This window comes from Rousettus aegyptiacus, unplaced genomic scaffold (genome assembly GCF_014176215.1).
Source record: "Rousettus aegyptiacus isolate mRouAeg1 unplaced genomic scaffold, mRouAeg1.p scaffold_m13_p_9, whole genome shotgun sequence".
Lineage (NCBI taxonomy): Eukaryota > Metazoa > Chordata > Mammalia > Chiroptera > Pteropodidae > Rousettus > Rousettus aegyptiacus.
In genome coordinates, this window is record NW_023416312.1 from 989,406 (window position 1) to 1,001,310 (window position 11,905).

General features: G+C 39.2%; 1 protein-coding gene across 2 annotated transcripts in view; it reads right to left on the bottom strand.

The window, feature by feature from the left end:
* The window catches only part of ARHGAP6 (Rho GTPase activating protein 6), a 436,053-nt gene that overhangs the window by 102,995 nt on the left and 321,153 nt on the right, over positions 1–11,905 (bottom strand). The gene's annotated exons all lie outside the window — the stretch shown is intronic.

Here is an 11,905-nt window from a genome sequence, read left to right on the forward strand (position 1 = left end):
TGTATTTTATAGAAGTATTATGAAAGGCACAAGATACATTTGCAAAGATATTCACTTCAACAGCATCTCTGATAACAACAAAATGTCGACAATAAAAACAATAGAAATGCAAACATATGTTCACCAATGGATGTGTGCTAGAATGTTCATAGCAGAGTTATTTGCAATAAACAAAACCTGTAAACTACGTAAATGTTTATCAAAGTGGAATGGATAAATCGCGGTATATCCACACAATGGAATACTATGTAGCGATGAGAATAAACACATTCCAACCACCTATCACAATATGCAAGAATCCCACAGACGTCCTGTGAAGCGAAAGAAGTCTGGGAAACCATTAATGTAAATTATACAAATAGGCAAAACCTATCTGTGCTACGAAAAGACAGATTAGGGGTTACTCTTGGGGAGAAGTGCCTGGAAGTCCAGGTCATGTTGCTTCTGCCTGGCAGCCATCGCTTGAGGATGGAATTCTTAGGAACTTTGACATCCTGCCTAACGCATTTTTACATTGTTTGAATTCATTTACAAACGTATACTATGTTTGCATTCAGAAAAAAAAGGACATACAGAAAATCAAGATGAACAAAATATGCCTGAAGTTTGACACTGTTATTATTTCATCAATCATGAAGATGAGGGTTTTTGGTGGATGAAGGAAATGATACTGGAATAAAGCCAGTTCCTTGCCCGAGGGTCACTAACTGAACCCGGTGATGGAGGTCATACTGGTTTGTCACTGGTAATCTTAGCAGTTGATTCAATTAGCACTTGTTTTCTGGGCTGCTTTCCACATTCAGATCTAGTTGCGGTGTGGCGTCCGCAAACAGGATTCTTGGCCACACAAATAATATGTCTCTAGAACAGCAAAACAACTGGATTTGTTTGATTAAATGAACAAAATCCTATATTCGGAGGAAGCAAAAATCAAAACAGCTACACCCAAAGTAGCCAGCTCAGACGAGTGGTTCATGAAATGCACCCCATTCATCGAATCGACATTGGAGCAGCCTCATGCGGACTCTGTAACACAGTTTGAAATGAAATTCTCGTGGATAAACCAAGAGACCATGAAGAACGCTTTTTTGTCCATAATCAGCAAACGTTTTCTGAGTGCTCACCGTGGGTTTGCCATCATGCTAAAACTCTGCGGGTCTGAGCCTATGTCTTTACAATCAATTGCAAATGTCATTGTGTTGCGTGTTCTTAACGCCCCATGGCACTGAATGGAAATTCACTTAGAAGACAAAACCCACTGATTTGGATAAAGTTGATAAAATTACAGCTTTTTATATACAGTAAAGGTGTAAGAGACATACATAATAATTCATTCATAAGGAGAAACAGATTGCATCCCATCGATCTCAAGCATGGCTGAAACCTAATTTTTGAAGGTGGCACCTGGCCATCGGTATTTGCAAAACCTCTCCTGGGGATTCAGAAATATAGTAAGAATTGGAATCACTGCTCAGACCAATAAAACCAGAAGCTAGGTGGAATGGGACCTAAACATGAATATCACTTAAAAGCTAGTGGTTCTAAAGCGTAGTCTGCATCAAGATCGATTTCTTCTAAACTTACGTTATTAAAAATGTCAAGAAGCGTTTTGTAAAGAGACTCAATATTCCTTTGCCGCAGCTTGTGCAGTTTTGCTAGAAAATGATCACAATGCTAAGCTCCGAGTTTGTTAAGCACCCGCTATGGGTGAACACTGCTCCACGTGCTCCGGTTAGGTCATTTCATTGATCCCGAAACAACGCTCTAATGCAGAGGTCCCCAACCTCTTTGGCACCAGCGACCGGCACTCCCATAAGACTCTAATGCCTGATGATCTGAGTGGTGATGCAGGCGCTAGGGAGCGGCTGCAGATACAGATGAAGCTTGCTCACTAGCCCGCCCGCCTCTCTGCCGTTCACCTCCTGCTGTGCGGCCTGGTTCCTCAAAGGCCAAGGACCAGTACTGGTCCATGACCCGGGGGTTGCAGACCCCTGTTGTAAAGAACTGAGTGAGAACAGGTGGTTCCACTGAGCTACCACACAGGTTTTTTTTCCCAGAAGTATTGTCCTCACTCAATTTTAGGACTGACGTGTTTGACCCAGCCGCCTTCAGACGTTCTGGCAGTTCTCCGTCCTGACACGGTGGGAGAACAGGTTGACAAAAACATCTTGCGAACGTGCAACCTTTAAATCTTGAAAACATCCTTGGAACATGACCCTTTTAATAGATGTAAGCCAGCCCGAGTCGAAGGCACTCAGTAATATCCCTGATATAAACAAGAGCTAAAAGCAACATTCTGTAACTGCTAAAGTCCATGAGAAATAAGAAAATTTACATTGTCTATTTACAGAGAAGCCACTGTGTAATGGGATCCTACTTATAAACACAATTCGAGTTTACTAACTTTTAGTCTGACAGCCACACACAGGGTATCAAGTCCTAGGTAGTCAAGGCTACGCAGACTGAAGCAGTTTGAGAAAACACGTCCTTAAAGTGGAGAGCAGGAAACACGCCAGTTATTGCCTCGATAATTTAAAGATTCCCACTCCGAGTGGGGCAGATCCTGAGAACTAGACAGAACAGACCATCGACACCATTTCCTTCAACCTGTTTATTTATAAATGAGTTACCAGGGAGTCTGAGGGCCTCCTCCACTCACGCATTTCTGAAGAGAAAAGAGGTCACGCTTAAAAACTGACTCTGAAATTTACGTATTTCTGAAGCCCACGCGTTTCCTCTCTTTCATTCCTTAGACTAAGTTAGATTAGTAGGATATGATTAAACTGTGATTGGCCACTTGTTTTTGTTAGCCACGGTACAAATCAAATCTCATGCTTCTTTTTTTGCTGCTCGAGGGGTGTTTATATTCTGCAGAATGATTTGAAAGCTGAGTTAAGCAAAACTCTTTGAGAACCATTAATACATTTTTACGGTTCTAGCGTCGAACATGCCAAATTCAAATTTATATACTTTCTGAATTATTGGCACCATGGTTCTAATCCTTTATAATAATAAAAGTAAAGACCACAGGCATATACTATTTTTATTTTACTTTTTAAATAACAAATTTCGATCTTTTTTAATCACCTGAATAATGAGGGATTTTTCCTAGAGGACATTTTTTGAACAATAGTTTTATCTAAATCTTCTCTCTCCTTTTCGTCTCTTCAGTGTTTTTTAAAAGAAATCACGGACTTTAGAACTCAGGTTTCAATGTCTTTACCTTCAGAGACCCTAAAACAGTGGTCTTTCCATAAGCGCACGCTGGCTGCGGGCCCCCACTCTGCCTACACCCCTACATCCAGCTCGACGCTTAGGAAACTGCAGATCTGCGGTTCTCAGCTGGGAGCAATTATGTCTTCCTTTCTCCCCAGGGAACACACGGCCAAGTGCAGAGACATTTTTGGTTGTCACAACTGAGGGATGAGATGCCACCGGTTATCTAGTGGGTGGAGGCCAGGGACCCAGCTCAGCATCCTCCAGTGCGCAGGACCCCCACCACAAAGAAGGATCTAGCCCCACATGCCAAGAGCGCTAACAACGAGAAAGCCTGCAGTGGAGGTTCTCAGACATCCATGTTCCAACCACGTTTCCATCATCCCCTAAAAAACCCAAGCCCATTGGCAATCACTCCCTAGGCCCCTCTACCCCAACCCACGGCGACCATGAATCTACTTTCCGTCTATATGGATTTGTCTCGTCTGGGTATTTCCTAGAAATGAAATCATACAATACGCAGTCTTTTGTGTCTGGCTTCTTTCACTTACTTAGCACAATGTTCCCGAGGTTCATCCATGTTGTAGCATGTGTTAGCACCCTATGCCTTTTCTAATGGCTAAATAATATTGTATTCTATGAATATCATGCCATATATTTCTATGTGTCTTATGCCTTGGATATTACAGAATCTCAATAAATATTTTATCCTAATGATTTAAAATTTCTGGATGCCATTGAGAACAGACATAGCACATGTCTATGATTCTCTTAAGAGCACGATGAAGATGACGTACTAGGTGAGATTTTAAGAAGCAGCGGTCTTAGGATTCTAAAGCTCTGCTGGCATTACCATGTTAACAGTAAAATGTCATCTATGATTAGAATAAACTTGCACTCACTCCACAAAATTCTGTGACAGGATATTGCATCTGTTTAATTTCATTTCAAAGAAAAATTGTCCATAATGAAATGTATGTGAATAGAATTAAATTACCTTCTGGCCTTTTTCCTGATTTATTTCATTTCTCAGAATTATATCAGTTTGCAGATCTACTTAGTACTTCAAGCAGACATATGATTCGTGATGTGATTGTTTAATAGAGATTTAGAAATAATTCTCAGCTACTCTCACTGAATTTGATGTAATTTAGGGATGCGATGAAGATGCTAACTGAAAAGCCGCTCGGGGCTCTGTCCACAACTGAGGGGCCGGTAACTGAAATAATAACTAGAATGTTTACCAGGAATGACAACCCTACCGGGACTGGTGACATTGCTGGTACTTAGGTCCCATTACATATTTCTTGTTCCCTGTAGAATTAGCGGATCACATGACAATGTTATTCTGCCATTTTATACTTCTGTCCCTGCGGGCAGTTCTGTGAGAGATGAAGATGAAAGTTCTCCTACTAAAGTGTAACAATCTAAGAATTTTCTGTCCAAAAACAATAGAAAAAAACTCTGCGCATCATATATCTGAGTATGATAGTTTCCACCATTTTTGGTGGCAAACTATTGCCTGTGTTTCTTTAAATTTGCATATTTCCTCTTTGAGCAATTACTAAAATTGTCACTCTTGATGCTGGAAATCATGTTTAAGAAGAGTCAAATGTATGTTCAGTGGCATTACTAGCTTCCCCCCGATGGACATTTTCCCATTTTCCAGGCAGTAAGGTAAGGGGACAAAGGAGTCAAAAACACTGGCTAGGGTCCAGCATCCCGGGTCAGTGGTCCACGCACAACGCTGACCTAGTCTGTCCTGCCAGAGACGAGTTCTCGCCATCATAGCACATGCTCGCGCAGAGAAAACCCCCATCTGTGCATGTGTGCACTGAACCCCAGTGGGAAAGGGCAACTTACTTCGACGCATTTCGCTCAATAAGCAGAATTGTTTTTAAAAAGCTTGTTTTCACATTATCGTGTTATCTCCGTTAACACAGATGTAATGTTTTCGCTCCCAACAGTTACCAGTTAATTATAAGCCAAACAACACACTATCCATCTGCATATAATTTCCCTTATTGAAAATTGTTCCACCAGATATTTAGAAAATACTTACAGGTCTTTCAAATTACAGGCTGTATGAGCTCTTTCTGTGAATGCTAATATTATTAAGATATTTTCTACTAGTGACCTAAAAGGGACCCTATCCCTTTTTGAGAAATGTACTTTTTTTGGTCTCTTTCTGTTCAGATTTTTCTCCGTGAGAAGGAACATTAAATAAACCCAGCGTTATGGGAACTCTAGTACTATCGCTTACTCATTCCTCTTGCTGACCTTGAATGAGAAATATTATATTCCCAAATTTCTTGTGTCTCCCTTGCATTTGTTCCATTCACAGAAATAAAATAAAACGTGGCCTCTCAGAGACTTTCAGGAATGAGTCCCTTAGATAACAACCATTAATATTTTGGTGACTACCTCCCCAGTGAAGAGAAAGGAATAGAGAAGGAAGGAGGGAAGGAGGCAGAGAAAAGAAGGGAGGAAGAAGATCATTTTAGAGAAAGAAGACATTAAAAATCTATTTTACCACTTAACTATATGTCACAAAAATCTATGTTAATAAATACAGACCGACACTCTCATTTTGAATATTATATGTGGCAGACTTGATTTCAACCAGCCGCTTATTGGTAGACATTGTTTTCCGGATCAGTACATAAACACCTCTACCTACTTTATACTGCCCTCGAAAACGGCAGGCACTGGCTATAATTTAATCTTCCCCTGACGACTCAGTGTGCACTATCAGTAAATGCGCCATCACTACAGAAGCAGAAAGTACAGGCCTGCAGGACAGAGACCGAAGTGGTCCTACATACAGTTAGTACCCCCTTCCCAATCCAGCCAGGAACTATGGGAAAACTCCACAGCCCCTCAAAGCCTTCCAGTGTCACTACTGTCCCTTTTCTCCCTTCTCATCCACAAACACAGAGCGCAGAGCGTGTCAGCCTCCAGACGGTGAGAAGGATGACTTGTTCCAACGGCCACTCCCAGCATCCTCCGCCCCAACTCTAAGTGGACAACTCTGCTAGAGGCCATGAGTCTTTTGAGAACTGGACTACTGTCCCCTTCATCCTTGTACTCCAAGGCCAAAGACTGCGTTACGCATACACTAAGTGCTCAACAATGACTGCTAGGCTAATACCAAGTGCTTGAAGTTATATCACGATGTTGGCTTATGAGGGACACGTTCAAGCCTTGTGACCCTAGGACCATCTCCCTTTACTGCGCAGTTATTTTATTTCCTATTGCTTCATTAATAGGTTTCTTCTTTTCAGCAAACGTGGGGCTCACTGAGCCTGTCACTACCTTAAATACCATCACAATACATGTCCCCCTTCTGGTTCCCTACCTCTGTCCCTGCTTTTCTTAGGCTTCTTGTCCCAAGTCCACTCTCTTACTAACTGTCATTAGCCAGTAAAAGATCTCTCTTTTTTTTTTTTTTGGTCACAGTTTCAAACGACCTGCCAGAAAACACAGTTCATTCCAATGGATGCTAGAATAGGCATGATGGTTCGCCATCAAAAAAAGTATGAGAACGTGGGAGAGCTGTTGTTATTCTTTTCAAATTACTCCTTGGGCTGAAGTGATTATAGAAGCCTAAAAATCTAATAAGAATAATAATAAAGCTTTATTATATCAAGCAAATGGACTCAGTCACAAATAAGAAAATGTCAGGTACATACATCATAGTATATTTGCTTGTAGTATATCACAGTAGGAACTAGTAGGTCAGAGCCAAGTATAAGAAAGATGTTAAGATAATGGATTCTAAACCTTTTGTAGCATCTCCTTCAGTCCCTAGCAGAGGTCATTTGCATGAAAGTCCATAGGAACAGTTGGCAGCAATGCTGAGTGATCCATCTTAGTTGTTTAAAAGGTCCATCTAAATCACTGAAAGATTTCTCTGTCCATGGAGGATCTACACAGATCCAGGACATTTTTTATATTTTCATAACGTCATGGATAATTTCTCTACATTTTCATTAATTGATACATTTATCTAGCACCTACTTTGAAAAAGACAGTCTTCTGGATATCAAAGAGCTCTCAAGGAAGTATAAAAGATAATAACTGACTTTCAAGGGTTGCAAAGGAAGTCAGTTTGTTTATCAGAATCAATGGGTGGTGGTGTATCTGAGTTCTGACGAGGGTACAAATCCACTCCAGCAAAAGCTAGCGAGATCGTATTTTCTTATAAACGAATGTCTACAGGTTGACTTTGACTCCAGTTACTTAAGAATACTCGCTCTTGAAACAATTCCAGAATATTGGACAATACTGGACCTGCTTTAAAAGAAGATTCAAGAATTGAGCCTCTATTTATTGATGATAAGAAAGGCTTCTGGAATTCATAACACCTGACTTATCTAAACATCACCCATATACCTCCACCACTGCTAAACCCAGAAAATCAAACTAAGGGGGGAAACCCCAAAACAAAACAAAATATCCTCCCAGCAGTCAAAAATCAATGTCACAAGACTGAAATTTTTGAGTGAGCTACCAGGGCCAAAACCGCTTATAGCATCTTTTGCGGTGGACACATACTTCCGACAAGCTCGGGCATATGATTTTCCAGCACACTGTAAATTAAGCAGCTAATTAGAAGGGGGAGAAGTTACTAGCATAAGCAACATGGGAACAGCAAAATGCGATGAGCTGCAAGTCAAGGAAAAGAATAACTACTATGAAAAATGGGCAAAAGAACTTTTTTTAAATTACAAAGCACAGCACACACAAATAAATATATATAATTCATTGTTGTTGTCGAGTGCCTATTATTTGTCTGAGATCAGTCATTCCAGGAGGTGAACACATTTAAGACATGCTTCCTCTCAGAGCTCAAGACTGCTTCGGCTCTTGACTATCATGGATTCTCTTTATTAAAAGTATTTGGGCCAAAGCGAGGCATATAATGGCAGTGGGTCGGATTCTTGTTTCTTGGGATGAACCCATGCTTTCCTCACATCCAACCACTGGCAGGTGAGAACCATCTGGTTCTTTATTTGTCCCACGAAGAGTAGGAGGCTTCTCATCTCAGGTCCTGCCACGTGAACTTTTTATAGCCCTGCTTGGTCCTACAAAGCCTCAGGGGGACTAAGAGCAGGTGTTTCTGGGCCAAACTGTGCCCTGAATGTGACATTTTTATAATCCTTTCTTGGACTCTCTTCCTTCCCACTTAGCAAGAATGGGAAACTATCATTTATAAGGGTGTTTATTTACTCATCATTTTGGAGAAAAGCCTTTAGAAACTAATAAATCCATGCGTGTATTTGTCCCTATCGTAACAGAAATGGAATCAGGTTCATAGGTATTCAACATATATATTTAGAACAAATGCCTAAGTGAATGAAGGCACGTTTTCCAGAGATATCACCATTGAGGAAACTATTTTACGCTTACAATCTATTTTAGAAATAATGATTTTTTTAAAAAAAGAGAAGAAAATATTTGACACTGAAGAGCTGGAAATCAAAATACAAATATTTCAGCCGTGTTATAGTCTGTATAAATCAAAATAAGTAGTCAATCTAGTAAATTCGGTTTTCTTTTATAAAGTCATCTTACTCATAAATGAAATAATTGTTCATAAAAATAGTTTTCAATTGAAATTTTGTGCCCCCCCCCAAACACTGAGTAACTTTTAAACTATATATGCGGGTCCTAAATTAGTGAAAGAGATTTCAAACAGAGAGATCCATATTTTAATAGGGTCTACCGTATGACTCAGGAGGCAGAGAGGGAAAATAAATAGAAAGAACTAAATCATTTCTATCGTATTTCTGTTGCATTTGCCATCAAAGCCTGAACAATGATTCACAGTGAACTGGCAATATCTCACTATCTAATTGACTAGAGAAATCAATGCCACAGTAAGGGATCATTCTGTTGATCTTTGTGGTCAAATATATGACACTCTATTCTTGAAAGATGAGACAAAGTAATGAGATAAATCTTGTAAAACTGTACGATCCCTAGTAGTTCACCAATGACTCAATTAGTGGAGATCAGAAACAATTTTGTAGGAAAAATATGTCCTGAATCTTTTCCAGGCAACATGATATATTTAATTAAACAAAATGGGGAAAAGATTGAAAAAGAATATAATGTGACCTACATTTTCCTCCCTCTCTCCTACTCTCCTTAAGCACTGCTGCTTACTCCCTCTCCTCCCCCTGCAAGTAACCTGATATCAATTCTCCTAAAATTCCTTTTGCAACTTCCTTCGAAGAGAATCCTTCTTGCCTGATATACAATTCACCAATAAATATATTCATACATAAATGCAAATCCTGAACACACCTGGCTTTTAGAACCATATTCTATGTTCGCTTTCATTTATATGTTTTACCTGTTAGAACCTTCCACTTTCTTCTTTGAAATTTCCTTCTCTCTGATTGAAAAGTCTACCTTTCTCCACAGGGTTATTAATTTCCTAATAATTTATTCCCCAAAGTTCTCTTAGAATCTTACTTATTGGTATTTTTAAAACATTTACTGTGATATCTTTTCATTTCCCCCAGAGATGACTCTTATTTCATTTCCGCACTAATCCTCTTAGGTAGGTTCTATAATTATCCTCATTTCAGCGATGAGGAAACTGAGGCTCAGATAGGCTAAATGACGCGTCAGTGGTCCCCCAACTCTTGGTGAAGCTAAGGTCAGGACCCATGTAAGTCTAAGCTCTAGCTCTTAATAATACTACATTGCCATTCATGGATGTTTTCTCCTTGAGTTTAATTCAGCCAATGTGGAGCATCTATATAAAATATATATATATACATGTACAAATATTACTGAAGTAGTCAAAGAGATCTGGCTATATCACCAATAGTAGCTGGGTATATAATCAGTATTTCCTTTATCGATCTATTATTGATAGACAACTCATCAGCTGCCTCTTACCACTAGATACACATTTTCTCTTTAATTGATCAGATTCTATAATAAAAGAAAAAAAAACATATGCTTTGCCAAAGTGGAAGAGTAAAAGACACGAATTTAATAGCTAGTTCAGAGGTCCTTTTAGAAGGAAAAGAGCTTTGGTTGTCGTTTGGTCAAAGGCGAGGCTGCTGAGAACATGGGAACCATGCAACGAAAGGGGCAGTTAAGAGGCTGCGAAAAAGAGAGAGAGAGGAATCTGGATTTGCTTCTAAGAGAAAATGGGTTTGGGCAAAAAGGATGTGGGCAAAGAAGGCCCATCATACTGAGAAAGACTGAGTTGCTCTGTGAGATGGGGGAGCCAGGGCAATGTCCCCTCTTTGATACATACCTGTTTGCAAGAATCGCAATACATTTTTAAGTGTGAGGTCTGGTGTGTGTTATGTTCCTTGCCTTGTCTTTCAGGTCACATTATACCCTTTTTCAATCTTTTCCCCATTTCGTTTAATTAAAATATATCATGTTGCCTGGAAAAGATTCAGTAAAAGTTTTGCTCCTGTGATAACCTCAAGTTCATGATCGCTTAGGTGGCAGATGCGTTGCAGGATGGGAACAAGGAGAAGGGACTTTGTTCCCTCTTTTGATGAACACCAGAACGGTGACTTTAAAAAATGGCAACAGACAACAGAGAAGATGCCTTCGATGAGAGTAGAAAATAGAGCGGTGCTGAACCCAAAATTATAATCCCTCAGAGAAATATTGGGGAGAGCTTGGAGGTTTTACCAGAATGGGGGTTCGAATCAATTTATCTTGATCTAAAAGGACTGGGGAACACTAGGGGACATCTTGATTTCACTGGAGAAACTCAACCATCTAACTATTTTTTTTTTACAAAGAAGAATGTTATGTTTGCTAGAACCAGGGAACAGACAATGACATAGCCACTTCTTAAAAGTAAATCCGAATATATCAGCATGTGCAGTCAACTTATATGCTGACTTCAAAACAGCATGATACAATTTTTTGCCTGTTAAACCTATGATTGCCCATAATGAAAGACTATATGCACTAATCACAACATACAGACTTCTGTTTGATCACAGCTTTAAAAAAGTCATGATCCAGGGATTTTTAGTTGTACTCAACACATTTTTCCTCCAGAAGCCGGATTGGTTGTTCTAGGTGCCGTGAATGATATAAATTGAGCTCTTGGTTGGAAGAAATCTAACGGATCAAGCATCCCTGAGTTTCAGACAGAAACCTCCTCTGATTACATATATCCAAAGGTATGTGGATTTTTATTCATAATTTGGAATCCTTTCTGTTATACTTATTTCTTTTTCTATATTTCATGTTCAAACGATGTGAATGTATTTTGTATTTCCAATATTTTATGCTGTTAATATTCAGTTATTTCTTCAGTTGGACCATAATTAAATTAGACTCTGATTATTCGATGGATTCTTTTACTTTCTAATGCAGCAACTGTATTTCTTTAAGATTTAGTTTCAGAATCCCAAAGCACTTTTGGGGGCCAAATTTCACAACCAAATATTTATTTTTAATTATTTATCGACTAAGATAAAATATTTTTTAACAGTCTGTGATCCAGTAATTTGAAAACATTTTATTTAATATCATCATATAGAACCATCAACTGAATGTTTTTTCTCATTAATTCAAACTTTAAAAAATTTTAGGCGGTAGAAAATGTCAGTGTACTTTCCATAGCCAAAATTTAAGGTCTGTCCTCTGACAGTTTTCATAGTTAGTCAGTAATGTGCACCACAAAGCAAAA